Genomic DNA, 24,086 nt, shown 5'->3' on the forward strand with positions numbered 1-24,086 from the left:
TAAACGTCCATCAGCGTATTCACTGATGGCTTCCACAACCTCACAATGAAAGGACCTGACTTGAGGGTGCAAATGGTTAATATTGAATGAATCAATCCAGTGTGACAGCTGTGCAGGCCAGCACACTTCAGAAAAGAAACAATCCAGTCTTGCAGGACAGAAGTGCTTCTGTTGGCTCCTGCTGTAGTATGGACTACTCACATCGCTTTGAACAAGAGTGCTCCGTTCCCACTTGTAACAGCACAGCACTCTGCTTCCCCTCTCTGTCCCAAGCTCCCTCACTCCACAAGAGCTTCTCTTCCCCACCACAACCTTCTTGTTCCCTCTAGGACTACCTCCAGCTAGACGCCCATCAGGGAACCTCATCTCCAGCTCTAACACCACCACTTCACACACGCCACCGCTCAGGAGCTGGCAGTGTACGTCCCGTGACATCACTGTGTCATCACACAGGCTTTCTTCCAGGACTGGGCTTTCAATATGCAGATCAAGCAGCTGAGCATGGGAACAGCTATGCTGCTCTGAACTGACTGCCTAAGCTCAAGGTCACTTGGAGCAGAGAGCCGGTACCTAAAAGCGGGCAGAACGTACCTCTTCTTTTGCCTTTTTCTGGCTGTGATTTGCTTACCTGAGTTGAATATTTGACCAACAGATAAGTTGCACTTGAAAAACCACCTGAAACCTCAGTTCTTGTTGCTCCGTCATTTGCCCCAGTAAAGTGAGGCTGAAGCAAAAAAGAAACGAAACCACTACTGGAAAAGTACAATGGAAACTTGAGATGTGGCCTCGGTGGTTGAGTGAGGGCTTGAGCAGCTAGACAGAAAGTGTTTGAGAGCTAGGTTCTGCAACAAGGCATCAGCTCTGTGTGTGCTAGGTTATGGAGAAGACTCATGGGAAAACACATGCTTAAATCTCTAGTCCCATTCCTTTTTTGCAGCAGAACAGTCTCTGATCTTCAGTGAACGGCCTGCTCCTGGTCACACACAAGCCTCGCTCAACCAAACCAGTCTGAAATATTCAGTACATCACCGTCCCAAGGAAAATCTTAGTCCTGTCTGCCTCACCATGCCTGGTCTGGCAGAGAGCTGAACCCAGGCTGCAAGTCCTGGTCCAGGGAGATATCCATACATCCTCCTGAGGCACCAGCATGAGGGCCACAGTCCTCACAGAAATTAAAAATGAGCATCATTCAGATTCATAAGAAACAGCTGGGGAAAAAGATGTAACAACCTGCTCCTCCCTATGCTAGTCTGCCCTGATATAAAAGCGGTCCACGGAGAACACAGAGGTCAAGGGCTCAAAGCAGTGCCAGTCAGGCCCATCTCACTCTTTCAGGAGACGCTTTATGAAGCAACACAAGATACCATGGAAGAGGCTACTCCAGGTAACCCCCTGTCTAAATAGGGGGTCAGGATGCTAGTGGTGAGCAAACACAGAGCATGAAGAAGAGATCTTGTTTCTGGATCTCAGTAAGTGTCTGGCCTGTGGGGCTCCTGCCTTGTGCAGCTGGTAGCCCTTCTCTCCAGGCACAAGGCATGAAGCAACCAAGCAAGCAGCCTCTGAGATGTGCAGCTGAGTTTGCCTCTCCCGTAGCTCCTCCTGGCAGCTGCACTCGCTGCAGTGCACGCAGGGCATACAGGCCATTCCTCAGCCCTGGAGAGCACCGCAGAGGGATTCCCCTAATGGGAGGTGGAGGATGACGCAAAGGAGATGAAATCAGTTTACTGAAAGCTACATTAGCGCTGCCTGCTTTGACCTGAGCTACCTCAGTTCAAAGCCCCAAAGAGATGCCTCGAGCTGCCTTGACCCTCTTCCAGAAGATGTTCAGCTGTCTGTGACTTGTTCTCCAGATTCTGAGTGCAGAGAACCGTGAGGGAACAGAGCACATGGGCTGTGCCTTGGAAATAGGAGACACAGCAATAGACGTTTCTCCAGGCTGCAGCATGCTAATGTTTGCAGCATGCAAACCATACCCAGAGATGTAATCTCCACCCTGTGCATTTCTTTTATTTTTCTGTCCTTGTCCCTTGCTTTTTGCCCTTGCTGCCAAACATGGGAGTCAAATTGTAAAGAACGACTCAAGGCATCAGTGAACACAGAACTAACACAATAAGCGGGCCTGTTATGCAAAGTGACCGCTGGGTAATCGGCCACAAGGCTATGCAGGTTTCCACTGCTGGGGCAGAAATGAGGAGGAAGGGACACACAAGAATGACATGGGAGCAGTAGGTATTCATTCACCTTGAAGGCTTCCCCGTACATGAACTCAGGCACACACACAGAGCAAACACAACTCTGCTGTTCCTATAGGGAACTCTCACCCTCCGGCTAGCCCTAAAGCAAGCATTAACCTACTTATTGCGCCCTTGGGCAGTTTGCAGGGTGAGGAAGCTGACTATCTGGGGAGCGAGGTGAGCAGATCTCAGCATTTAAGTACAACGTCCTATGATCACCTGAGAGCGACAATAGGAATTTCCCATCATTTTGGTAGAGCTGGGGAGAAGCAGGGCACCCTCCTGTCCTTGTTTTTCAGCCATCTCCCCACATAATTAGACAAAGCACAACTTTATTAAACCAAAAGTGTTGCTGTTTTAGGAGACCGATTGCTATGGCAGCTTTGAAACCTTCAGCCAGCTGCTTTCTTCTATCACTGAAGATCTAACTGCACCGCGAAGGCCCAGGCTGAATCACCTGTATCAAGTCTGTTCTGCCCATCTTGCAGGCTGAGGCAGAGAAGAGGGACATGACCACCCACCCTGCTCACAAAGCACACGCAAATTTCAGCTGCTCTTGAAAGAGCAGAACACCACCTGCCGATGTGGGGAAACCGCCAAGAGCTCCCTCTCATGGACTCAGGCTCGCTCAGGCTTTGCTGGTCAAGCAGCATTTGTCCCTTCAGAAGATTTATCCTGCATCTCTCGTTTTCCCGTGCTTACCACCAAACTCAGTAAACCTGCCATTGACCTGACTGTCACCCTGAATCTTCAGGAACGAACATCAGTGCTTCCATTCAGACATGACCACAGAAGCAGGAGGGACTGCTGCAATTTTTAGCACCAGTCATCATGGTGCTGCCTTTGAAACACACACATATAGACACTAGAGCAGAAATTTCTAGTCCTTGTTGGGCTGGGGACAGCACCGTGACAAGAGCCAAAGGCAAATACAGAGAAAACAGAATCACTGAACTGGCAAAGAAAGGGGGCACCACTGAAATAAGGGACCGGGAGAGACAAAACACGAGAAAGAGCCACAGACTCTCTATGGCCCTGGGTGAGCAGGAGCCAGACAGCTGTACGAGCAGGCAAATCAGGTGAGCAAAGGGCAGAGCATCAGCTGAGAGCTAGCACTGACCTGCAACAGGGACAGGTGATAAAGATATGCCTGGCCTCCGCTTTGGAGCTTTCACCTGTACCCGTGACACCTACAGCTAGCAATGTTTGTGGCCTTGACACCTCAGAATACAGGTTTACAAAAGGAACACATGGTTCTAAGGAAGAGAAACCCCAAATCGCTCCAGCTAAGAGCCTAATCCTACAAAATCCACTCCTTCAGCTACTGAAGCAAAATGTAAGTATCTGGCTGAAGTTCATCGTGCTAAGATATTTAACCATTTCATTGCCAGGGTTACGTCTACTAATACAGACCAGTTCCAGTGACCACTGTAGGGAGTACCAGAGGCCATGAACAGGCCCTTCTGATGTTCAGGACCTTAATGTCAGGATGAACTTTGAGAAGGATCCTGATTTTCATCTGGGCCTTCAGCCTCCTGTCTTGTTTTTCTGAAGATGCCATTCATACAGAACTGCTTCGTTTCCCAAGTCTGCAGCACATAGACAATATCTGCCTGTAGCATCTGTGATACTTCTGAATCGTGCTGTACGGTCTCATCTCATTGAATCGTTGGCTCCATTGAACCCATGTCCAGTGGTCTGACTGCCATCCTAGTTTCATCTAGACCAGGAACAAAAGAACTGCACACTACAGCCTATCTGTCTGACTGTTTTTCATTGTATATATTTTCTCTGTCCTACAAGTGATCAGCTTGCTTCCTTTTAAAGCCTGCAGTCAGCTTTAATCTACTTAGCTGGGATTAATGAGAGATTTGTTAAAGATTTAAAGATTTTACACACTTTGCTTACAACTGTTGTTATCTACAACCATCAGGCCATAAGCCCCATGCAGACAAACTGTTCTTAATGTCAGGCACATCCATCAGGTGTACCAAGGCTGGTAATGCAATGCTGATGGCTGGTGCCTGTTGCTGGCAGACAGGTGCCTTCATGGACCCGTTCAGAAAGCAGTGCTCAGACCTCTGCCTGCACCTCGTCCTTCTTGTGCAAAACTGAGACAGGGTGGGACAAAACTGGCAGCTCAAAACGCGGGCCATGACGTTGGCATCAACAGCCCACACCGTCATGGAGCTCAACACCAGTAGGAGTGGAAACTCGGGAGCGTACACCCAACCAGGCTAGCATTGCCTGATGTTGCGTGCCTTACCCAGGAGCAGTGAGGAGGGAACTGGAGTTTCCGGTGGCTACCTATTACTGTATCCCATTGCTTAAACCAGCATTGGTGCTTGAGGAATGGAAGGTGCAGAGGTGACATGATTCTTTAAAACAAGGACCCTACATTGGATGTGGGAACTCTTCTAGGTGGAAATTACAGCAACAGGTAATGTTAGCAGGCACCTGGCTAAACTATGCTCTGTTGGGGATGTCCCCACGTGCAGAGAAGCCTCAGCTCACAAGTCTGCTGGATCAGTGTTTCAGATGGCTTACCTCCATCGAGGTACGGAAAGCAAGAACTGCCAAGAAAGGCCCAGGGAAGTCTCAAGGAGGGGCCTGCAGGGAATCCTTCCAACACCGCAGCTGGCGAACCACAGAGGCCAAGCACAGGAGAACACTGGAAAAAAGCAACAAGAATCTGTCAGGTACACTCTGTTCAGCTGACAAAAACACCACCTCAGCAGAAACACAGACAATAAATGAGTGACACTGTGTGAGGGATTCCCCATGCTACTGCCCCTTGTTACCTGACCCACAAAGATCAGAAAACCTCGTCTGGTGGATATGGAAGTTTCAGTGCATATGCTGGATAAGCTTTTATTCTGCCACCCCAAAGAAGCTGTTTCATCCCTAAATACAAAGCTCAGGACATTCACCAGCCCTCAGTGCAGCATCAAAACCAAGAGAACGTTCATGAGTTTTGGTGGTTCTATAAAAACACCAGCAAGCAACACATAGAGAGAAGGGAGGGAGTCTTCCAGCAGGCAGCTCTCCCTGGGGACACAAGGGCAGAGGAGGATGGCACGACAGGGGTCCCGGGGAGCCTGGTGCCTTGGAAAGTGAGGTAGCAGGGAAACCTGAACTGTGCACTGTACCCTAAGAAAAGGAGTTGCTTCTGTTGCTTCTGCTGTCCCACATTTGTTGATATTCTTGTGACATGTGGGTTAGAAGCAGTGGCAGGGAGGGGGCATCAGGACCAGCACCTTGTCCATGGAGGGGGGAGCTCCAGACAGAGCTGTGTGTTCTCCCCAAACGGAGGCTGAATTCCCTCCAGCGCCTGCAGATTGCTCCACAGCCACAGCGGTCCTCCTCCCACCTCACAACCCCAGGCCTCGGTGCCAGCCAGCCCTGAAAGACCACCCACCACAGGTACCATCCGGAGAACCAGCTCGAGTCCCGGTGCAGGATCTGCTGATGCTACACCAAACACCCTAACAAGTACACAGATGCTCTCCTCTCCTTTCCAGCTTGCAGGAGCTTTTGTGATGAGCAAAGCAGGGTGGTTCGCCTTGAGGTTAAAAAGGGCCCTGACGCTGCATGGCCACCGGTCCCACGGCTGCGTGGTGTTCTCTGGGGCTACCATACCACCTTTTCCCATGGAGCTCGCCCCTCCCAGCTGCTGCAGCCCCACTGCTCCCCACAAAACACCCTGCCTCCCACTGCCCTCAGCGGACACACCAGTTATTCCCGGTGGCCCTGATCCAGTCCTTTTCCTGGCACAGGCTCCAGGTCAGGCTCAGCTACATCTTTGCTAACCGCACTGGTGAGGACCAGCACGGGGACAGCCTCCCTTCAGTGCAGGAGGAAGGTACCAAAGTTGAGCAGTCATAAGCAAAAGATGCTCTGGAGCCCGGATGTGCTGCTGCCTCTCACTTGCTGCCAAGGCAGAAGGTGTGGCAGTTTTGCCTTCCTGTCACCTAACGCAGAGTGTCCTTTTGTGTTCCCACACCAGGAACAGGTAAAAGCACAATTTTTGAATTTACTCCTTGTACTGGAGATGTTCAGTATGACATCCACTGTCAGAGTCAAGTCCTGCATCTACTAAATAAACCATACAAAGACTCACATTATTTTGAAATGGATTGCAAGTGAGCGATTCATCAGTTTAGACAGTAACTAACACAAAAAAAATTTTTTTTAAACCGAAGAGAGAAACACATATGGTTTTTACAATTGAAAAGCAGATTCTCAGGAAAAGCAAATCGCGCTTTCTTGCCCAAAAGCCCTTTCAGGAACCTCCCAGAGCTGAGGAAGGCTGATGCTGAGCTGCCCCAATCCCTGGGCTCACCCACCCTGCTGCTCCTCGCTGGACGCTGCCCAGAGCGGGCAGGCTGTGGTCCACGTGCCAGAGCCACGCCGCAGTCACAGCCACGCCACAGCTTTCCACGTGCCAGTGCCTGTTGTTATTTACCCTCTCCCGGCACAGACCGCTCAGAGCAGCGGCGTCCCTGTGTGAAATAGCTTACCTCCATTCTCCTGGTGCTCCAAGATCTCCAAATATGCAGAGAAGAGGAAAAAAAAAACGGAAAGAAAAAGAGTCTTGATACCTGTCCTGCATTTCCAAATATTCCAGAAACCTTTTCAGTGCTGAAGCTGAACACTGCTGGCTCTGGGCAGGAAACTCAAGGTCTCTCTCCACTGGCACTGCCGCCCCCGACTGACCTTGCAGCTCTTCCAAAGGTCAGGCACGGGTCTCTGACTCAGAGCACAAGTTAGATGCAGCGCACTGCAAACAAGCAGTAATCCCACCATGCCTGTTGGAGGCAAGTGTCTCAGTGCAGCTCCCTGACGCACACTGTGCCCATGGAGCTCGCTTGCCTGAAAGGCAGGGTCTCTGCTCTTGGTAAGAGCCCCAGAGACATCCAGAGCGAGACCCAGGCTGAGCCAGCCTGCACAGGACTGCCCGGCCATCGCAGTCCCAGCTCCCCTGCACCAGCCAAATGCCCCCTGGAGAAGCTCGAAGGGAGCAGGTGGGAGCTTGGCAGAGGGAGAGACGGAAAATAAACCGAGGGGGACAGGGTGGAAAGGGGCGCTTGTTTCTCATTAATGAGCGTTTGAGCTGCTGATCTCAAGGAAGACTTTGAAAAGAAAGCGCAGAGCCCTCCTGGCAGGGCAGCCAGCCCAGCTGCCCTCCCCGCGTTTCACTTTTTATGAATTCTGGGAAACACTTTTAGACAGACACTGGCACTCATAAATTATACAACTCATTTGCATATTCCAGTCATGAGACATTATGCAAATGTGACCTGATTTGCATAATGGATTCCTCTCGTCGCTTCACTTGCTTCATGCTTTTAAAAAACAAAATGAAATAAAATGAAAGAACAGGAAGGTGAAAGCAGCAAGTTCCCAGCATCGCTGCGTCTCCTCCCAGCCGCACCGTCAGTCACCCTCACTTGCGGCAGAGATCGGGGTGAGGGAGAGCAAAAGCAAAAAAACAAAGCCCTCACATGGTTTATTTCTCTCGTAATTACAATGAACTAACTTTCCCTGGATGAGATGCTTCACCCCAAGCGATATATCTGAGCCAATTAAGGAAACGAAAAAGAGCCCTGGAAAACAGGATGAGCCTATAACAGACAGCGGTGCTCCGATGCCCCACCTCAGCAGTTGCAGGGTGCTTGGGGTGCAGAGCCCTGCGGTGGGAGACCCCACAGAGGCTGGTCATTTATGTGCTGTGATAAGCCTTTGGGGGAGACAGCTTCCCTGCTTAAACTTTGAGAGAAATCGCTTTTCTGAAAGGAGGGTGGGTGGGAGAGGTTGGAGAGGAGGGGTTGCTTTGATTGTTTATAGCAAAATATAGCGGTGACATGTCGGGAGGATGAGGCAGGAGCACGTCAGCCACCCCCAGCCGCACTCCAACAGGCGGACGACCGTCCGTCCATCCCTCCACGGTTGCTGGTTTTGCTGCGGGCTCTTCCCTGCCCCCCTGCACCAGCACAAGCAGCAGAACCGTGCCAAGCGGCTGGCGTCCGTACCCTGTGGGAAAAGTTAACTGTAATTCTTCAGCTTTTAAAATCAATTAACCCGTGTGTTAATTAACGTCAAGTCGACAGGAGGAGGAGGAGGAGGGGAGAGCGGGAGGGAGGAGGGAGGAAAAGAGCTGCAAGGGCGGATGGCAGCGGAGTTGGCACAGTGCCATCCATTCAGTGGCAACGCCACAGCTCCCTGCGATCGCGGCAGCGGGTATATGTTACGGGGGCCCTGTGCGCGGGCCAGACAGTGCGGTAAAGCCAAGGGAGATTATCCAGACCCCCAGGAGCAAACGGCAGGCAGCAACCGGAGGCGCGAGTGCCAGGATTACAGACTAGGCTCCTCCACTGCAAGCCCTTCCTCGGACGCACACCGCTGTGGGGCCGGGGGCTCCCCCGCCAGCGCCGCGCAACTCGGACTTTCAGCACTTTTTCCCCCCTTTAAACGTCATTCTGCCGCAGTGGAGCCAGCACAACGGATGCTTTCACACCCTGTGAGACAAAGGCCGTCGTCTCCGCCATGACACCGCTCCGTTCCAAGCCGAGGCCGGCATCTTGGAGTCTTTAAAAATAAAGGGAAAAGGGAAATGCGAACAATAAAAACAGCAACAGAGAAAACCTCAACAACAAACCCCTTGTGCCCATTCTCCATGCCAGGGGCAACATGGGCATCTGTCGCAGCAGAAGGCGTTTGTGTGGGGCTTTTTTTTTTTTTTCTTTTTTTCTTTTTCGCAAGCTGTTGGCGTGTTTGCCATTCAGGTTCGTTTACAATTAACTCCAAAAAAAACCCCAACCACACCCAGCCCAGTCAACAACAAACAAAAGGGAGTAGCCGACATCGAGAGAGAAATGCCATAAGAAGCTGCAAGAATGCAAGCTACAGACGATGCCATTTGCCATTCGGACAACCTCAGGGAAAGATGCCAATTCTGCAGCTTGGGAGAGACTCCGAGAAGGGAGCACGAAGGTCTCCAAATAGCACGCCGAAGGAAGGAAGGAATACCGCTCTTATAGGGCAGGATCACAGCTGCATACAGCCTCTGCTGGGAGGAGAGGGAATGTTTATCGGTGTAGCGAGAGATGCCTGTGTATGCACATACGCACACAGAACAGTGTGCGTATGGACACACATACACATATGCACACAATGCCTCAGATAATTGCAGATTAGATGTGTGAGCGTGGGGGTGTGCATGACGGAGATGCGTGTATACCTCTGTGTATACACACATAGGTCTGTGTGTGGATATATATTTGTGTGCACGCGTGTAATATACATGCACACACATGCAGGGAGATGTATGTTTGTGTGCTTGGGTGAGAGAGAAAGACACAGAGTGAGAAAGACACAGACACAGACACACACACACTCACCCAACGTCAGTATACATCCCACTTTTTGACCTAGGTATACACCGAAGACAAAATAAAAATCATACTCCAGCAGCAAGCAGGCAGTCAGAGATTTATCTACATTCACTGCTATCACCAGGGAGATGAATGGGGCCGATCTGAAGCCCTTTACAAGATCCACTATGGGAGTGAAGGAGGAGGAGGGATGCCACACAGACATGCACAAACTTGAAGACAGAGAGATTTGGAAGGTGTTACTTGTGAAACCCAGGTGGCACTCCGGAGGGGTGAGCGAGGGAAAGAGCCGCACAAGCGCTCTGCAGGGTCCGGAGGGCTTGGGGCTTTTGGAAGAGGGCGTCAAGGGACAGCTGGCTACTTACGTTGTCTGCGCTGCTGAGGATCCTGCAAGGTGTTCTGTTGGCACCGGGCGCTGAGCCAGGGAAGGGCACTGGAAACAAAAGGGAGAGACAAAAAAATAAAGTCATACAACGGGAATATTAATTGCCTCTCTTGCGGATTTTACAAAACACACAAAATGTTTTCTTTTTGCTTGGTTTTTTTTTTTTGTGGATTGGCGCGCTTCCCTTCTGCATGGAAAATACTAGCATGGGATTTACAGCCCAGCTACAGGGCTCGGGATTAACAGCGCTGGCATCTTTTGGGCATATTTTTTCTTTTAATGAATGAGCTTTCGCTGTTAATGAGGAATAATCGTTTGGCTAATGAGCTTTGAAACATTAAGAGAAAAGAGGGTTTTTTTCCCGTTAATCGCCCTGGTGCGACCGCATGGATGGATTACAAAAGACAGCAGTAGGAACGCAGTACAAAGGGGGGGAAACGTCTCCTGGAGTGGGATAAATGCAGAGATGGGTGATGCGTCCCTGCATCTCTCCTTCCTTCTCTCTCTCTCTTACTCTCTCTCTGCCAACTGCGATGGGTTTCCATAACTCCGCAATCAAAGTGGATGCTCGGGAAAGATTATTATAGTCAAACAGTGAAGCGTCGGCTGTTAATGTCTCCAGTGTTTAATCATCATACAGTAGAATGGTTTTATGCATATTTCATTTGCATATCATTAAACTGCGCTAGCGCGGGACATTCAGAGCTGGAGAGGTACAAAGTTGGGGGGAGAGGGAGAGCGAGGAAGAGACAGAGGGAGGAAGGTCCCTGTGATGCCTATCTTCAAAAGCCAGGGACTTGTTCCATGATGTGTCTTTCACTTTTACTAAAATCATGATGACTTGGAAACCTTTGAAGTTGGATATAACCTTGGATTCTTCTAATTCCAGCAGAGTGATGTATTAGAAAGGGGGAAATGATGCTGCGCTAGACATTTAAAGGAATATAAGCTCCAGTGGAATGGAAGTAGGAGCTCTTTGGGGAACGAACTGGCAGAGCCAGCCACAGCTTCGACAACCAATACACTTCTGGGTTAACACTAGAAAAGGATATCAGAGTAATACGAAAGAAATGAAGACAACATGTACATTAAGATGGGGATTATATTTCTCTACTCTTTTCTTTTCTTTTTAAAGGTACAAAGAAGGATGGAACCAGCGGTAATTTACACACTAATTAGCAAACAGTTGCCTCTTTTTGTGTTTGTTTTTCTTCTCTCTCTGTTTTGGAGAGGGGTGTTGTTACCGCTGAAGTGATTAATCAATTATTTGGTAGCTCAGATCCTTCTCCACTGGCACTGATCAGGAAGAGAAGGTGGTGGTTGCGGGGGGAGGAACACAGTGGGCTCTTTGTAGATCTTATACATGCACAACATATTAATTGGGGTCTTTATAAAGCTCCCTCAATAGACTGTTTCTTTCCTGGAAAAACAGCAGCTGGTTAGCCACCGTTGGCGACTCTTCAAATATCACTTTTGCTGGGGGCAGTTCTGTTGCTGTTTGTTGTTGTGCTTTATTTTCTTTCCCCACGGAGGGGGCTACATGTGCGATACTACTACTGCCCACCGCTGTTGAACGGCAGACAGACAGACAATATTGGTATCAAGACAGTCTCTTGAGCTGAATGCAGAACTTTGCTTCAAAATGAAATGCTGTTTTATATTTAAATTCTCCTCCTTTCCCTCCCCCACTTGTCTTCTCCTCCAAGTCTTTGTCTTGGTTATGAATATTCAGATGAGCCATGATGTGATTACACTGTACAATTACTTGTGTCCATGGTGGTGGTGAAGGCACTGAGGAAAGACAGAGCCAGACGAGCTTGGAGCTCATTTGGGGTTTGTTTTCTGTATATTTCCCCCCATCTCTGTAGCGCTGCGGCACATGCAGATGTCGCTGTTGTTCTTTATAAAGCCCTAATGATATGCGAAAGCATAACGACCCCATTTGGGTGCACAGCATCAACGAAATATTATTGGGGGGGGAATCCTGACTGAAGGAATGTCCACATAAATTATTTTTATTTAAATGAGTTGAAGAGGTGGTGGTGAGGCATAGGAGGTCACATGAATACATGCATAATGTTAATACGCAGAAAGGTTATCGCCAAGGAGAAGAGGGTTTTTTGCACTGTGCTTGGGACAAACAGGCTCATTAGGGAATAGCACAGCCCACTGCGTGATTTACTTATTTATCATTACTCATACTTAAGCCAGGGCACCCGGCATGCTCGATGCCTGGAGACTCGGAGCACTGGGAGCTGGATGCCTGGACGATTCCTGGTTTTCATTCTGAAATCTCAGTGAAGCATATAGTGGGAGGGGGACAGGAGAAGAGGAATCGGAGGGAGAATGTGTTAAGTGCCACAGCTCGATGGCAAAGGAGGGGTCCGGTGGCCGCCTCGAGGGTCGAGCGACAACACAGCAGTGCGCTGGCGCTTGGACACTGGCGCTGGCTGATGCCAGGCTTGCGTGCATCTCCCAAGGGACAGAGCTCTGACGCAGCACCCAGCGGGTCCCTGCCCTGCAGCTCTGTGTCTGCACCACGGGACAGCGGGACGTGGGGCTCAGCTGCAGCTGGGCCCGGGGCAGAGCAGCTCCTGGCCCCTTGTGCCATCAGGGAGACAGCTGAGGGGTCAGAGAGCCAGCAGCTGGCCAGATATGCCTTCACCCATTTTTCTCAGAGCAGTGAATGGTACCACTGGATATTACAAGTACAAAAATACGTGCGGGTGGAAACAGGGCTTCTTGGCTACTTTTTTCTGCTAAGAATGCTCATCTGGGCCAGGCGTTCGCACCTACCTACACCAGCAAGGCGTGGACAAAGTAAGATACGGTGGACTAGCAGCAAACAGCAACATCCTCACATCAGCTGTGTTTGACATCAGCTTTTGGAAGGTCTGTGCCTTGTGTGCTTGTCCTGCACCGATCCTGAACAGCTCTGCCTTCACAGCCTCCTCAGCCTCTACCACACCCTTGGTTGTGGGTAAGGCTCGAGCAGCAGCCAGACCTGCTCTCCAGGGAGGGAGCATCGCTCTCCTCTCTACCCAAAAAGGGAGAGGCAGGACTGAGAGGAAAGACTATCGCAGATGGGATCCGTTATGAAAGGAGCTCTCCTCTTCTCTCGTGCTGTGGGCACGCACAGACTTCACCTGAGGCTCCAGAAATGCTCCTGAGCAGGTCCTCAGCTGTCAGAGTAGGGTGGCTCCAGTGCCTCTGAAGATATGCCCTTTGTCACTGACATGGACGTGGCATGAGAACTTGCCCAAAGGAGGCCGTGGACCTCTAAGCAGGCAGTACCAGGTCTCCTTAGGCAGGCCCCATCACAAAGGGAGCACTGAGAGCACCAAGCGGGAGGATTATGCTCTAGTCTGTATCTGTCTTAGGACCAATGTGCAGAGGATGCAGTGACCCGTAGCAAAGAGGGAAGCTGCTGCCCAATGCTGCTTAAAAACTCCTAAGAACAGGCCCATCTAGCTGTCATCCGCCTCCAGTTCCTTCCTGCATGTCAGCAGATGCACCCGTCATGCACATGCACACACCCTTCTGCAAAGGCACCCAGGAGACTGAGTAGAAGGCAACAGACTGCCAGTTCTGACCAAAAATAGGACACCAGTACCGCCCCGGGCAATAATCCTAAATCCAGGCTCCCTCTGCTCGCAGTTTCAAACAGTGTGCAAAAATTCTGGGCTCAAGGGGTAACCCAGTTGTCAACCTAACTCAGAAATTAGATGTGAATATGCTGTCCTTGACCACAGAGCACTCTCAAAGGCATGACTAAGACATATTGCCGTCCTGATGAAAAGGAACTTGCGCTAAAACCAACGTAGACCCAAGCAAGCAGCCCAAAGCTGGTCTGCTGTAAGGAACTGAGCAGCCACGATCAGCTGGAGTGATTTGAGTAGATCACCTCCACTCCATCCACCCTGATGGCTTCTTGACCCCAGAAAAGTGGCACTGATGGTCTGGACCTTGCGGAACAGCAACCCAAAAGCTGCCACCCGACCCTGCCCCATCTTTCTGGTCTCCAGCCTCAAAGCAGCTTAAATGCACAGGCTGTCCACCAAAGACCAAATGGAGCCGGGGAATATGGAATATCCAAACCAAAGTGAGCCCGCAGAAAGGCTATGCACATGCCGTGCCATGCCCTTGGCATCGTCCCAGGTATCGAATCCTTCTCCTGACCTGGTTTTGCCCTGGCAGCACAGCAGGGACCTCAATCCTGAACGGTGCCTTTGCATGCGATGAGCCTTGCTCATTAGGAAGGGGAAGGGGTTAACTGGGCAGGAGCCTAAACATAAATCTGCCCTAAGGTGGAGGGTGAGATAAGGACTGAAAGACAGGGCATGAGGCACAGAGGTGGTGCCCCCTTCCTGTGCGAGCACTACCCTAACTGCGGAGCACAGCCGGGCAGTTTCTCCCCTGCCCATGGGTCTCAGTGCGGCCAAGGCAGCCTGTCCACCCTGACCAGAGTTTGTTGCCAAACCCTAGGAGGTTTTTCTGAGCAAGGTGGGGCGCAGGCCGCAAACCAGATCAATGGCTTTAGTGGTGGCCTCACCTGGCTGGCAATTTTCCTGCTCAAAGGTTCCTGCTCCTGTGACATGCAGGAGAGGGGCCAAAGGCAGGAGAGGCTGGGAACTGCCAGAAGAGCTCGTGCAGCATGCTGCCCGCTCCTGGGCAAGAGAAACCCCCAGGGAAGATGGAGTCAAGCAGCTTAGGACCAAAAGCCTAGTCAGAGTCACTCTTTTTACAGGTGCTCCCAAGGAGGGCCAGGAAGGAGACTAGAGCTGGGAAAATGAGCACGGAGTGTGCCACCTATGCAACAGGCCCGTGGGTGAGGCACAGGAGGCGGTGATGCTCTCTACGATACCGCACTGAAAGGCTGGGCACCCTGCCCTGTGCAACACGTGCTCTCACACGGCTTCTGCAAACTGTTCCGGCCTGTCCAGGCTACTGCCGCTTTTCGGCACAGGCGTGAAGTATCACCTGCAGCGCCCCAAACACTTCCCGATTACAAAACTGTCACCATTTTGAAGTGATTCTCCCCATAGAGGCTGTAGGAAGGGGCAGCTCTTATAACGCTACAGGAACCACTGCTCTGCTTGTCAATTTACCAAATACCCTGAAGAAACTGCTATTTAGAAAAAGGAAATTCAAGTATTTATAGAACATATTGCTATTCAAAGAAACGAAAGAATTGTTTTGCAAATAGTAGCACTGCTGAAAAGGGAAAAGAAGTACATCAGTCATTTGATATTACATATAAGCAGTTTATTAAAGAATTAAATATTTATAGACTATAAAGCAAGCAGGGCGATGAGTCGCAAACAGCTTGCTGAGAAGTATGTTATAAACAATGAGTCTGTCAGTGACTAATAAAGTATGGAGAACACAAATGTTTTATAAAATCACCAAGCCAGCTATGAATCTCCAAAGCTGAGATGCTGCAGGACCCACCAAGGCTCCTGCTGCAATGTAAGCCTGGAGCCAATATGGGAGGGACAGTATCTGATGAGATATGTGGAGTGCAGACACATGCTGAGCACTCGTGGGAACGCACATGATTCAATGCCTTAGAGAGATTTAATTTTTCACATTATTTTAAACAGAGATCTATTAATAGGAAGTTCAGGAATTTTCAAAGAGTTCAAGGCACTTCCCTCTTCAGTTTTTCACTGCATCTACTCTTCCATTTCGAACAAAATTATAGTTTGCGATTCAGACAAATTCCTTTCTCTGCAAAGCCCTTTCCTTCCCTCCTCAAAAGAAAAGGCGTAGATACCCCAGGCACCAGCTTCCCTGTTCTGAGCAACCCTCTGGAGCAACGCAAGGGCTCGAGCCTGACTCAAGTTTGGAGAAAAGCACCTCTCCTCCACAGATGCAGCACATTTCCAAAGGACAACTAAGATTTTCAGAGGCTGTAAGAGACAAATAAATGGATTGTAGCCCACAAGGACAGGAACACCTTTTCGTTTGCAGGCACTGGGGGAAACTGCGATTGACAATAACTAGTGCATTTCTTCCTATGTGAAAAGGACAGGTCTCATTTTTCAACCGAATACAGACATCAGCCTCAGTAATTTTGGGGGGCACTGCTGTTTTATTACTAGTGAAGGTGAAAGTGTCTCCAGATTATTTTTTATTTTTTGTGAAGCCAACCTAAGGCCTAGACATTATTTCTAATGCAGGATAAGCTGACACCTTTGGTCATGTCAAAGCTGATCCCTATAGCTGTTCCCACAATTTCAAGTCTTGTGGGATGGCTGAAGTTCCCAAGTGGTCTAGGCATTCACGACCCTTTAGAATTCACTCTCTCTGCCAGCCAGCAGGACTTAGACCCACTTGAAAAACCCCAGTCATCACAAATCCATTCCACAGAGAGACACTGCAGTGACTATCATCTTCCCAAGGCAGAAGGCCAAAGTGTTGTCTGCTGAGACAAGGAGGGGAGGGATCTGCACAGAGGCAGGAGCACGAGCCTAGCTGCTGCCTCCTTTTTCTCCCCAATTAAGCCCCTATGAAGGGCTGTCTCTAATTAACACAGGAATAAGCAGGTGAAGAACTAACTGGGGCTGGTGAAGACAGATTCCATTTAGGATGTAGAGAGAAACCTCATTTTGCCAGCTGTTCTTTCTGCACTTAGACAAGGTGGTAGATTTTAATCCTCTGAAATGTAATTAAGACAGATACTTTTTTTTAACTGCTAAAATGCAGTAATTATCCAAGCTCATTTACTAGGGAAGGAATATCAGACTAAATTTTGGTTTAAATAGCAACCTTTGTTGTCTTGTGTGGAAATGATTACAGCGTAGTTTGGATCTCACCAGGCTTAGGCTGACACAGGAGGTATATAGAAAAGCACAGTCCAATCAAAGGCACAAAACCCATTAGTTCCAGATGAACTGTTTGAATGGTCCCTCTCTCGAGAGCTCAGAGCCTATTATCTTCAGGGGTCTCTACAGGAAAGTGCGGTTATCTCCCAGAGAGCACTACAACCAGTCAAATACTGCTCTTCCTCTGCTGGTGGAGCCATTGCTATCTACACCAGCTTCACGGGTTACTGAGCACTGCAAAAATCCTTAAGCATGATGGCCAAACCAAGACAAGATCAGCTGAGCTTCACCGTTCTTTTCTTCATACTACATTCTCCCCTCTTGAAGTCCAGGCTCTCATCTCTCTCCATACCCATACACCACAACATTTTTCACCCCTCAAATAGACTTATTTACCCCTGTGATTTTACCAAGTATTATGATATCACTCTCTTCCCCTGCAATCCTAAAATCATTGAAGATGCTGCAACATAATTAGGGTTACTTGTAGCAAGGGTGTTGCCCGTATTTCATAGACAAGCTGTTTGCAGGATACAAAGGTCTGTTCTTGACCTGTCCTCATCTCTTTTGTTGAAGATTTCAGTATGGTGCTCATCTCCTTAACCCCACTGGGCCATCAGGACACATCAATTCATGACATAACTCACTGACCCAGGATTTGACACACTTTTCAAGTCTGTATTCCTTCTTTGGATCTTTTCTCCTTCAGTCTTTATCCCCTGCCTCCAGGCACCCTTCAGCACTCCCAACTCCAGAGACCCTTCTCCATTACCAACTCTCCTCGTTCCAACCAGGTGTTTTGGTGGGTTTTGTGCTCCTTTTAAAATAAGCACTGCTGAACCTGAAGCTCTTGTTCTCCCTTCCTTGTCTGCCACTGTCACACTTTAACATTGACACCTATTTCTAATGCTGACACCTATAGCTGATCTCATTCCTTACTTCCACATGTCTGCTGTAGCTATGTCACTTTGGTCATGGCTGCAGCTTTCCCTGCTCCCTAGATGTGGATGGAGTAACACCATCCTACTTTCAGACCAGCAGGATGGGCAGGTTACTAGTACTTCTTCTGTACTCTCTTCTTGCCGTCACATCCCTGCTTGAAGCCTCACTGGCACCTGCCTTGATTGCACAAAAGTTGCCAGTTCCTGGACATGGAGAACATTCCCACCGTGTTTATCCACTTACCCTACAGATCTGACGGTAACACTTCATGCTTTGAATCCCTTTCTAAGTGTTTGAGAAGGTCCTTACAATTATGCACCACCATTTCAGTAAACAAAGCATTATAACCTTGCTAACAGACAGAGAACATGCTGCCCAGCTCCAGCAAACGGGATGGAAGACTTCTGTTTCTGAAGCTCTGCTTGCGCACAAGCAGTTCCATCAAGCAGATCTCCCTCAGGAGGAGATTGCCTCTTCAGGAGCACAGAGACAAACTTTGCTTTCAACATTTCAGGACAGATTGCATCCCAACTGAAGGGGCTCCTGCACTGGGAGTAGGGTGTGCACAGCTCGTTGCTTCAGTTCCTGACTTTTTGAGAGCCCTTCCCGTTTGCTGCCATACTTGCAAGACACATGCCTTGTACCACTAAGTGTCCGGCACATGGATGGACATGCCTCCGTGGCAATAATTATTCAGAGCCAGGACTGCGAGGTGCCACATACATTCATCTGCCTCCTAAAGACACTAGGAAGAGATGGCAAAGTCAAGGCAGTTGTGTCAACATTCAGAGAGAACACTGCAGAATCACACTCATCTGTACATTTTATTAGCATATTCCCACTTGCTAGCATTATGACCTGCAGGAAGGAGGGTGGGGAATTCCAGCTAAGCACAGATTGAGTAGATGCGTGCTCAAGCAAGCATCATACGTACAGGTTGAATCATAAAGAGGTGATACTTAAAGGTGTGGTTATTGATACTCCAGTAGGCATTTTGCAGATGTCTATATGATGCTCAGCATTAGCAAGGCAGGTAATCTGCATCACGCAGGCCAGGAAACCCTAGGAATGAGTTAATGACAGCTGCCATGTGAACACAGCATCATGCTGAGCCTAGTCTATTTCGATCGGCAGTGAGTGAACATGGCATTCCCTCACAGGTATTCAAAAGGTTACATCTAAGTCGCTGCAAATTTCCCAAGTACGTCTTTCCGGGCCACACATACATGGAAAGCCTGCTTGCCATCCATGGTTCGGAGCCAGGACTTCATGAATGGAGAATGAGCTGTGTAGACTTTGTTAAAGACCAGCTGCTCCAATGGCTGTGGAGATGCAGGGCAAAAGTGCCCTGGGAGTATAGTAAGAGGACAGTCAGCCTCTAAAATCTAACACTTTCTTACGTCTTCATGATTAAAAAGGCTGTCTAGTCTTCAGCAGCATAAAGTGCATGCTCCAAAGGCTCAACAGACCAGCTGGATCACACCTCTATGAAAACAAGTACTTTGTTGTCATGTATCTTACATACCTAACTCAGAATATGAACGTATTTCAGGAGAAAAATTGTCGCAAGGCACACTGTCTCCCACTGAGCAGCTCTGAATGTACCTTATACAAAGTAGATGCTATGCCATTCTCACAAATTCAGGTTTCAAACACAGCAAATATACATAAGTGCTTCATGTCTTTTGTTATATACATTCCCTATGTACATTAAGGTGGGTTTATTTTACTTTAATGGACTCCTTTAAGGAATATTTGTCATCCCGGAAGCCTGCAAGTGAGGCTATGGCTTAACACGCTCCTGCCTGCCTGGCCAGATATATGGTCACAGGATGCTCACGAAGTGCCTGGCACGCGTCCCACAGAACCATTGCCTCCCAACAGAACACGTGGGGGCGAGCGCTCTGTTTGCTAATGTGATGTATGGCTGTCATGCTGCCGGTTAGCTTTAACACCACAGTCCTTGATCACAGAAAATAGAGTCCACCTTGCCATCCCTCCATCCCATAGCAGCGAATACTGAGCATCCTGCACCCTTCGCCAAATGTCATGCTGTAGTTTTACCATGGATTTAATCTAATATGCCAGGATAACTTCCAAGGAGGAGGAAGAGTGGGATGTCCTGCCATCTCCCACATGACATTACCCCACATAAGCTTTCACCCAGACTGCCTCTCTGATCTGGCTCACGGGGCAGCTGACGGAGCACCAGTGCCAGTACAAGGGAGGGGCAAGAACAAGTGTCAAGGCTCAGAAGGGAAGAAGGGAGGATCTGACTCTCCCTTTTAGCATGGTCAGTTATCTGGGCTTAAACAGCTCCAGAAACTGTACCCTTAGTTTCTGAAGAAGGTGTCTACACCAAAGACCATGAATACTTAAATGTTTACCTTGTGAGGACAGAAATGAGCTAACCTGAAAAATGCACAACTACAAGACTACTTTCCACAACACCTGATTAGTCCTTGGATGGCATTGCTGCCAAGGCACTTGTGCTGTTTGACATAAGATAGGTTGGGGCTTTTTTTTAATGAGAGAATTAGAAACAACATTTGGCAGTGGACAGGCTGCCTTGTAACTGCCTGTAGAGGAATTTTTCTGCATGTTGTTAAAAAGATCATGATTAAGTCACCTCCTGATTTATCCCATAGAATCACAGAATGTCCTGAGCTGGAAGGGATCCACAAGGACCATCGAGTCCAGCTCCTGTCCCTGCACAGGACATCCCAAATTCCCACCATGTCTCTGAGGGCCTTGTCCAAGCATTTCTGGAATATCGCCAGGCTGGTGCCGTGATGCCTCCCTGGGGAGCCTGTTCCAGGGCTCCACCACCCTCTGGGGGAAGGACCTTCTCCTAATACCCAGCCTAACCCTCCCCTGGCACATCTCCCTGCCGTTCCCTCGGGGAGACCAGCCCTGCCCCTCCTCCTCCCCTTGGGAGGGAGCTGCAGAGCGCCATGAGGGCTGCCCTCGGCCTCCTCTGCTCCAGCTGAACAAACCCAGGGACTTCAGCCGCTCCTCGTACGGTTTCCCCTCAACCCTTCCCCAACTTTGTGGCCCTCTTCTGGACACTCTCCAGTAGCTTTGTATCCTTAATACACTGTGACACCCCAAACTGCACCCAGCACTCGAGGTGAGGCCGCCCCAGCGTGGAACAGAGCGGGACAATCCCCCCCCTCGCCCGGCTGCGATGCAGGGCTCGGTGCCCCGCAGGGCACGGCTGGCCCTCTCGGCTGCCAGGGCACGCTGTTGGCTCATGTTCAACTTGCCATTGACCAGAACCCCCAGGTCCCTCTGCAGAGCTGCTCCCCAGCCTCTCGCTCCCCAGGCTGTCTGTACAGCCAGGGCTACCGTGCCCCAGGGGTAAACTCCCACACTTGCCTTCGTTAAATTTCTTATGGCTGGTGATTACCCAGCTCTCTAGTTTGTCTAGATCCCTCTGCAGGGCCTCTCTGCCCTCCAGAGTGTCAGCAACTCTTCCCCATTTTGTGTGTCCTGGTTTCAGCTGGGATAGAGTTAAATTGCTTCGTAGTAGCTAGTATGGGACATCAGCAAACTTAATTAGCATTTCTTCCAGTCCTGCATCCAAGTCATTAATGAAGAGATTGAAGAGTACCAGTCCCAAGATGGATCCCTGCAGAACCCCACTAGTGACTGTCGCCAGTCCGGTGTAACCCCATTTACTGTGACCCTTTGAGCCTGACCCATCAGCCAGTTGCTCACCTGCTGCGTTACGTGTTTATCCAGCTGCGTGGTGGACATTGTGCCCAGGAGGAGACTGAGAGAGACAGTTTTGAAAGCTTTACTGAAATCCAAAAAGATCACATCGACTGGCTTGCCTTGGTCAACTGGGTGGGTGACCTCGTCATAGAAGGAAATCAAATTTGTTAGGCAGGACCTTCCCCTCGTGAACCACAGCCCATCATCAGTGTTGAAGACTAAGGCAAAGAAAGCATTACATGTCTCTGCTTTGTCTATGTCCCTGTTTGTGAGGTAACCATGCTCATCAAGTAACGGACCAATGTTATTTCTGGCCTGCCTTTTGCTATTAACATATTTTAAAAAGCCCTTTTTATTGTTCCTCACAGTACTGGCCAGCTTCAATTCCAACTGAGCTTTGGCTGTACGAATTTCTTCCCTCCAGTGGTGAACAGCATCTCTGAAGTCATCCCATGTTGCTTGACCCTGCTTCCACTGGCCACATACTTTCTTTTTTTACCTTACTTCTAGAAGATCCCTGCTCAGCCAGTCTGGCCTTCTGCCTCACTTGCTTGACTTCCTACATTTTGGGATTGCCTGTTCCTGTGCTCGTAAGGGCTGGTGCTTAAAAAGCGACCAGCACTGATGGACCCCAGCACTTCCAAAAGCTTTTCCCCAGGGGACATTATTAAGCAGTTCCCTGAGCGAGCTGGAGTCTGCTCTCCTCATGCCCAGAGTCAGGGTCTTGCTGGCACTTCTCCTGTCACCACAGATTTTAAACTTGACTGTTTCATGGTCACTGTGGCCAAGGCAGCCCCCGATCTCCACTTCACCAACTAGACCCTCTCTGTTAATGAGAAACAAATTGAGGAAGGCACCCTTCCTGGTTGGTTCCCTTAGTACCTGAACCAAGAAGTTATTGTCCAGGTCGTTTAGGAACCTTCCGGACCTGTCTGTCCCAGACGTGTGGTATTCCCAGTTGACATCTGGCAAGTTGAAGTCCCCCGTAAGGACAAGGGCGGATGACTTAGATGCATCCCTTAGTTCCTTAAAGAATAACTCATCAACGTCATCCTCCTGCCTGGGTGGCCCATAGCAGACTCCCACGACAACATCCGTGTTATTTGTCTGACCCTTAATCCTTACCCAGAGGGTCTCATCGGTGCCGTCGCCAAGTGCAAGCTCTGTGCATTCCAGCTCCTGCACTACACACAATGCCACCCGCCGCCTCGCCTGCCCTGCCTGTCCCTCCTGAAGAGCCTATAACCAACCATCCATCGCGGCACACCGGTCACAGGACTCGTCCCACCAGGTTACACTTATGCCAATGTCATAACCCATCATTTTCCTATATTACTATTCTCAGAGTTCTCATCTCTGCTGAGGACTTTGAGAAACTCTGAGCAGAGCTTCAGATGGTCATGTTTGGAACCAGAGCCCCAGCTGGTGCTGGGGAGTACAGGAGTTTGTGTGCAGTGGGACAGAGCTTTGGACCCCCAGCATAACAGAGAACCTGTAAGACCCTTTTCTAACAGACAGTAACTCAATAAACATCCCCGGACTTGACTTCTATAACAAACACTGTGTTATTATATAAAAGCCTCCAAATTGAAAATGATCAATGTGCTTTTAGGAGCTATCCAAGATATATCACCTGTTCTTACTGAAAGAAGAGAGACAATTTTAGAAGCTACTGTTAAAGACTGCTTTCCCCTCCCCCCTTTTAACCCAAAGAAAAGCATAAAAAAGAGGGACAGAAGGAAAAAAATAGTTCAGGTAATGCACAGCTTCAGTCTCTTGACAAAGTCTTACCAGAATTATGCTATGGTTTGGCATGCCATTGTTTCGCCTTGCCACTGTAGTTTATGAGGTTTCTATGGCCCGGCTTATGCCAGACTCATGAAATACAAAGCAAAGGAACGCAAGGGGTAAAGCAAACGTAAGGTGGGATGAAGCATATTGAGCTTCAACTGCCCCCATCTATTGACAGTGGAGCTTCCTCTCCTTTTGGCTACAGCAAGACCAGCGGGAACTGTAACACAACAGGTAATGCACGGTCCTGTCAAGGACTAAAGACAATGGTGCAATAACTATTCTTCCTTCTCCTCCTCACCTAGCTGCCAGAAAAGAAATGCCATGTGCCAATTTCTCCCTGCAACCTTTACATTTAAAGTTCTTCTTTGGAATTATATCAATGCCTATTATGGAAATAATCACACTCCCAAAATGCCCTTTACTACCCCAAATAATTCTTTAAACCTAAAGATGCCCAGGTTCCACTAATGTCTTTTGTCTTGATCCTTGGTTTATTTCACATGTAGCCCTACATACAAGGTCAAGCTAGACTTGTGCTACCTTGCCCTTGCCACAGAACAAAGGAAGAGGTTAGCACAATTAACGTGTCTCAGCTTACAGGGACCTAGTCATTAGAAGTTAGTGCAACTTGCATCAGACTGCTCAAAGTCATGCCATAGGCTACAGAACCCCACCACCCTTGGGACAAAACACACAAATCAGATTCATAGAAGGGTTTGGGTTGGAAGGGACCTTTAAAGGTCATCTAGTCCAATGCCCTCGCAATAAGCAGGGTCAGAGAAGGCCCAAAGTT

The 24,086-nt window shown here is 49.2% G+C and overlaps 1 long non-coding RNA gene across 8 annotated transcripts in view; it reads right to left on the reverse strand.

The window, feature by feature from the left end:
* LOC142060803 (uncharacterized) overlaps positions 1-24,086 on the reverse strand; it is a 125,270-nt gene that overhangs the window by 34,517 nt on the left and 66,667 nt on the right. Inside the window, exons 3-6 of one of the 8 annotated variants that reach the window (XR_012661935.1) lie at positions 9,994-10,061; positions 9,170-9,300; positions 8,752-8,822; positions 4,782-8,267 (exon numbers count right to left, since the gene is read on the reverse strand). This is a non-coding gene — a long non-coding RNA (uncharacterized LOC142060803). Of the gene's footprint in view, positions 1-4,781; positions 9,304-9,993; positions 10,062-24,086 lie in introns of all 8 variants that reach the window. The other 7 variants (XR_012661936.1, XR_012661931.1, XR_012661933.1 and 4 more) reach the window with 7 other exon arrangements.

The sequence above is a fragment of the Phalacrocorax aristotelis genome, chromosome 8 (genome assembly GCF_949628215.1).
Source record: "Phalacrocorax aristotelis chromosome 8, bGulAri2.1, whole genome shotgun sequence".
In the NCBI taxonomy this organism is placed as follows: Eukaryota; Metazoa; Chordata; class Aves; order Suliformes; family Phalacrocoracidae; genus Phalacrocorax; species Phalacrocorax aristotelis.